This window comes from Haematobia irritans, chromosome 1 (assembly GCF_050003625.1).
Source record: "Haematobia irritans isolate KBUSLIRL chromosome 1, ASM5000362v1, whole genome shotgun sequence".
In the NCBI taxonomy this organism is placed as follows: domain Eukaryota; kingdom Metazoa; phylum Arthropoda; class Insecta; order Diptera; family Muscidae; genus Haematobia; species Haematobia irritans.
The window spans coordinates 133,650,623-133,656,622 of NC_134397.1; positions in this window are offsets into that span (position 1 = coordinate 133,650,623).

The window sequence follows — 6,000 nt, forward strand, 5'->3', positions numbered from 1 at the left end:
ACGAAACAAGCTATCGACTTGAAACTTGGCACAAGTAGTTGTTATTGATGTAGGTCGGATGGTATTGCAAATGGGCCATATCGGTCCACTTTTACGTATAGCCCCCATATAAACGGACCCCAAAATTTGGCTTGCCGATCCTCTAAGAGCAGCAAATTTCATCCGATTCGGCTGAAATTTTGTACATGGTGTTAGTATATGGTCTCTAACAACCATGCAAAAATTGGTCCACATCGGTTCATAACTATATATAGCCCCCATATAAACCGATCCCAAAATTTGGCTTGCGGAGCCTCTAAGAGAAGCAAATTTCATCCGATCCGATTGAAATTTGGTAAATAGTGTTGGTATAGGGTCTCTAACAACCATGCAAAAATTGGTCCACATCGGTCCATAATTATATATAGCCCCCATATAAACCGATCCCAATATTTTGTTTGCGAGGCCTCTAAGAGAAGCAAACTTCATCCTATCCGGCTGAAATTTGGTACATGGTGTTAGTATATGGTCTCTAATAACCATGCGAAAATTGGTACTCATCGGTCCATAATTATATATAGCCCCCATATAAACCGATCACCAGATTTGACCTCAGGAGCCTCTTGGAAGACCAAAATGCATCTGATTCAGTTGAAAGTTGGTACGTGGTGTTAATATATGGCCTCAAACACCAATGCAAAAAGTGGTCGAAATCGGTCCATAATTATATATAGCCCCCATATAAACCGATCCCCTGATTGGACCTCCGGTGCCTTTTGGAAAAGCAAAATTCATCCGATCTGGTTGAAATTTGGTAAGTGGTGGTAGTGGTGATATTTAACAACCATGCCAAAAGTGGTCCATATCAGTCCATAATCATATATAGCCCCCATATAAACCGATCTCGAGATTTGTTTTTGGAGCCTCTTGGAGGAGCAAATTTCATCCGAGTCAGTTGAAATTTGGTACATTGTGCTAGTATATGGCCATTAACAATCATGCCTAACTAGGTCCATATCAGTCTATAGTTATATATAGCCCTCAGATAAATCGATCCCCAATCACACAAAAATTGGTCCATATCAAGTTCATAATTGTATATAGCCCACATATAAGCGACCCCCATATTTCAATTCTGGCTCTCTACCGTACCGTGCAAAAGTCCATATCGATTCGTAATTATTTTTAGACTTACCTATACATACCTTTTTTGTCTAATATATACCACGTATGGACTAACTCACAATTTAGAAAACGATGTTAAGAAGTTTTAAGATACCACAACCCAAGTAACATAATTCGATTGTGGATGACAGTCTTTCGTAGAAGTTTCTACGCAATCCATGGTGGAGGGTGCATAATATTCGGCCTGGCCAAAAAATCAGTGCGTTTCGTTCATATCAAGCACTGTTCTTTTCTGACTGCAAATCTTTAAAACCCACATTTCGAAGTTTCATTGTTACGATTTAATATAGTAATACGTAATGTCGAACATTTTTTCGGAATTTTTGGAATATATGTTAAAATATATATTTAAAAAAACAAAAAAAAACTTTTTGGTGTTCGGTCGGAGCAGGGATTGTACACACGACCCTTGGCATGCAAGGCGGACATGGTAACCACTGCCCCCACGTAGCGAACAAATGTATGTTTCTGTTAAATAATGTTATGTTTGCATCGGTTCGTGGGCGCCGCAAATTATGCTATATAAATATAACTTATGACGATAATTATCTATTGATGACAATAATAGCTACGTATCCCAGTGTATAATGTGTTGGCTTACAAACTGTATGGTCCTCGGTTCGATTCTCCGTCTAGGCGAAATGTAAAACTTAACAAAATTTATTTTTTTATTTTTTATTATTTATTTTCAACTTTAGATTTTTAATATTTTCTAGATGGGGTTTACTAACGAACATATTGATAGTAAAAAATTGAAATAATTTGTTGCTGTTGGCAACCCTGTTTATGCACATACAGCCGTTAATATTGACTAAACTTTTAATAATAAACTTAAAATAGGAGTAAAACAGCGCAATTTTCTTAAAATTAAAAATTGTTTTTTAGATAAATATTTTTATAAAAAAAATTTAAATTTTTAGTTCTAATACTCAAGGAGAGTAGTTTAACTATATACAAATAGAATTTGCTAAATATTTGTATTTCGTTATTATTTTAATGGTTTTTTGTGTGTGCTTTTTGAGAAATTTTGAAGAGTTTTATCGTTTTTCGTGGAGTAAAACTAAAAATGTTTTGAAGTGTCATGGGAAATTTTTACATGTGATAGTTTGTGGACATCTCCAGTTTTATGCCATGGCAAAAATGCCTGCATTTGACTGCTAATGAATAAATGAAAGTTTTTTTCAGAAACACTCAGGTTTAAACATTTGAAAGTTTTAGGTCTTCATGCCGAAAAGCCGAACTCAAATGGCAGTGGAAACGGTGATGAAGACCAAGGACCTTTTAGCACATTTTACTGGTATTAGTATTGGTTTTTAAAACATTTGCAAGATTGGCTGCAATTGCTTTCTCCTCGGAATTTGAAAATGGTACTCAAAAGTCTCGTCATCATTGCATTAAAAATAGTGAAATATGTATCACAAAATATGAATGGTCCCCGATGTCTTCAACAATATACAAAATATTAGTATATTTATCTCAAAGAAACAAGGTTCCAGTAGTAACTGTAGATTTCCGTGCAGAAAATTATCTAATCTGAGTTTCGAAACAAGTGTTGAAAAAAAGATCGAGCAGGTACCGCTCGTTACGATTCAAGAGTGCACAATATACTTCATATGCATCTCTAAGCTATGGATAGTTCTGGCTCATATATTTGTTGTTTACAAGAACCTACACATACCATAATTAAAAACAAGTATGTACAGCACTAAGTTCGGCCAGGCCGAATTTTAAATACCCACCACCATGAACCAAATATTAGGGTTTCCTTTGAAATTTCAGGAGGGCTTGAGGGATTGAGGACACTTCCCGAAGATAAATTTAAAGATTTCGCCTATGAGGACTATATCAGATTCTGGATTTATAAGAACCATTTTTGTTTGAGTTTTAGAGGAATCATTAACATCTCTTGTAAGTGTGCAAGAAAATTATAAAATAACGTCTTAATTTGAAATCTTAAATCTGTGGAAGTAAAATCTGAAAATTTTACATTGAGTTTCAAGCAATTTTCACGATCAGTGCGCCTTCTACACCGTCAAGAAGTGAAGTCGGTCTATATGGAGGCATTATCAAATGGACCGATAAAAACTTAATCCGATACACGTTTTTGTGAGCCTAAAATACAAGAATATTTACAATTTCAGGCAAATTAGATAAAAACTTCGGTTTCCAGAAACCCAAGGAGTTAAATCGGGAGATCGTACTTATGGAGGCTATACTAAAATATGGACCGATACTCACCGTTTTCGGCACACCTCTTTATGACCCGAAAATACCTCTAGATTTCCAATTTCAGGCAAATAGGATAAAAACTTCGGATTCTAGAAGCCCAAGAAGTAAAATCGGGAAATCGGTCTATATGGGGGCTATACCAAAATATGGGCCGATACTCACAATTTTTGGCACACCTCTTTATGGTCATAAAATACCTCTAGATTTCAAATTTCAGGCATATTGGGTAAAAACTACGATTTCTATAAGCCCAAGACCCCAAATCGGGAGGTCGTTTTATATGGGGACCATACCAAAACATGGACCGATACTCACAATTTTTGGCACACGTATTTGTGGTCCTACAATACCTCTAGATTTCCAATTTCAAGTAAATTGAATAAAAACTGCGGTTTCTATAAGCCCAAGAAGTAAAATCGGGAGATCGGTCTATATGGGGGCTATACCAAAACATGGACCTATACTCACCATTTTTGGCACACCTCTTTATAGTCATAAAATACCTCTAGATTTCAAATTTCAGGCAAATTGGATAAAAACTACGATTTCTATAAGCCCAAGACCCCAAATCGGGAGGTCGGTTTATATGGGGACTATATCAAAACCTGGACCGATATAGCCCATCTTCGAACTTGACCTGCCTGCAGACGAAAGACGAATTTGTGCAAAATTTCAGCACGATTGCTTCATTATTGAAGACTGTAGCGTGATTACAACAGACAGACAGACAGACAGACAGACGGACAGACGGACAGACGGACATCGTTATATCGTCTTAGAATTTCTCCCTGATCAAGAATATATATACTTTATATAGTCGGAAATCGATATTTCGATGTGTTACAAACGGAATGACAAACTTATTATACCCCCATCACCATTCTATGGTGGTGGGTATAAAAACATCAATTTACTCGGAAAGTCACTAAACGTTGTAAAAGGCTTGGATTACAAAAAAATAACTAAAATTGCCAAACATTTTTGTTAAGGAGTAATCGTATGAACTTTGTGTGAACTAGAAAGTTGTTCATAAATATATAGGCTACATTTCTTACCTTGATTGATAGTTAAAATGTTCAACAGTTCATGAGCTATAGTAGGAACCCCTAAAAAATCGCTGAAAATTTTTAATTTTTCGATGTTTTTCTGCGTTTTGAGCATGAAGATGAAATTTTTCCGACTTAATATATTCATCATTTTTGTTTGCCTAGTCAAGAGCTACAACTTTGCTGAATGATACAAAACAAATAACACCATTTTTCGAAGTATTTATAGCAATTACTCTACCCATTTTTTCTAAAATATATTTTTTTATAACTACGAATCTACTCACCAAATTTTGTGAAGCTAACTTGTTGGGAAGTATTTTTTGCCGCTAAAATCATGATTTCGCCCATAATGCATTGTTTGTTTTGTATTACAGAAAAAGATGCTGGAACTAAAAAACCTCGACGAAGTGAGAAATGTGTGGGGAATTTGCAATTCGTCGGAAATAAAATATTTTTGTGCACTATCTTCTTCGGGAGAAAATTCTTCCAAGCATATAATATTTTTGGGCTCAAAATGCTTCCAAACATATAATATGTTCACATAAAACAAACATAATAATGTTTCGGCAATATCCAATAATATATGTACTTCCTGCAAAATTTGTTAGGAGCATATGTTAGAGAAGCGATTTTTTAGAGGGTGTATGACCACAGAGGCCTAAAACTGTTACGTTACATTTTGCACACGGAGTAGAAATAATATGTTTACTTTTCATGCCAAATTTGGTTGAAATCGGTTCAGATTTAGGTATAGCTACCCAAAAAAACACATTTCCCTAAAATGTCTACTGCTAAAATGAAAGCTTGTAAAAATAATTAAAATTGTTCTCTACCTCGTATGTATTTATATATTTCAATATTTCCCACATTTATTTACTAACATTGCCACCGTGGTGCAACGGTTAGCATGCCTCGTGTGTTCGATTCCTGCTTCGACCGAACACCAAAAAGTTTTTCAGCGGTGGATTATCCCACCTCAGTAATGCTGGTGACATTTCTGACGATTTCAAAGCTTCTCTAAGTGATTTCACTTTTTATAGCCGTTCGGACTCGGCTATAAAAAGGAGGTCTCTTGTCATTGAGCTTAACATGGAATCGGGCAGCACTCAGTGATAAGAGAGAAGTTCACCAATGTGCTATCACAATGGACTGAATAGTCTAAGTGAGCCTGATACATCGGGCTGCCACCTAACCTAACCTACTAACATTGTGCCAAGCCCCAGTATAGAGATTTTAAAAGAACTCTAATATAATTTGCGCAAAGCGTTTCAGATTTAAATAAAATATGACAACATAAACCTTTATATAACCCAAGACAACCTAGAAGAAGACGCAGCCTGATTCTCTCATGGACATTATAATACATAGATGATCCACTATTCTCTTAAAAAAATGTGTCAGTTCCAAAAATAAATTTTCTGACATTTCGTTTTGATTTTTTCGTAAAGAGTCAGTCCCAAACATTAATTTTCGCGCATTTGCTTTTGTGTTGTTCGTAAGGAGCAAAGCTGCTCACAATTAAATTTCGTATTTTTCGCGGTTTTGGTCACAAGAAAGA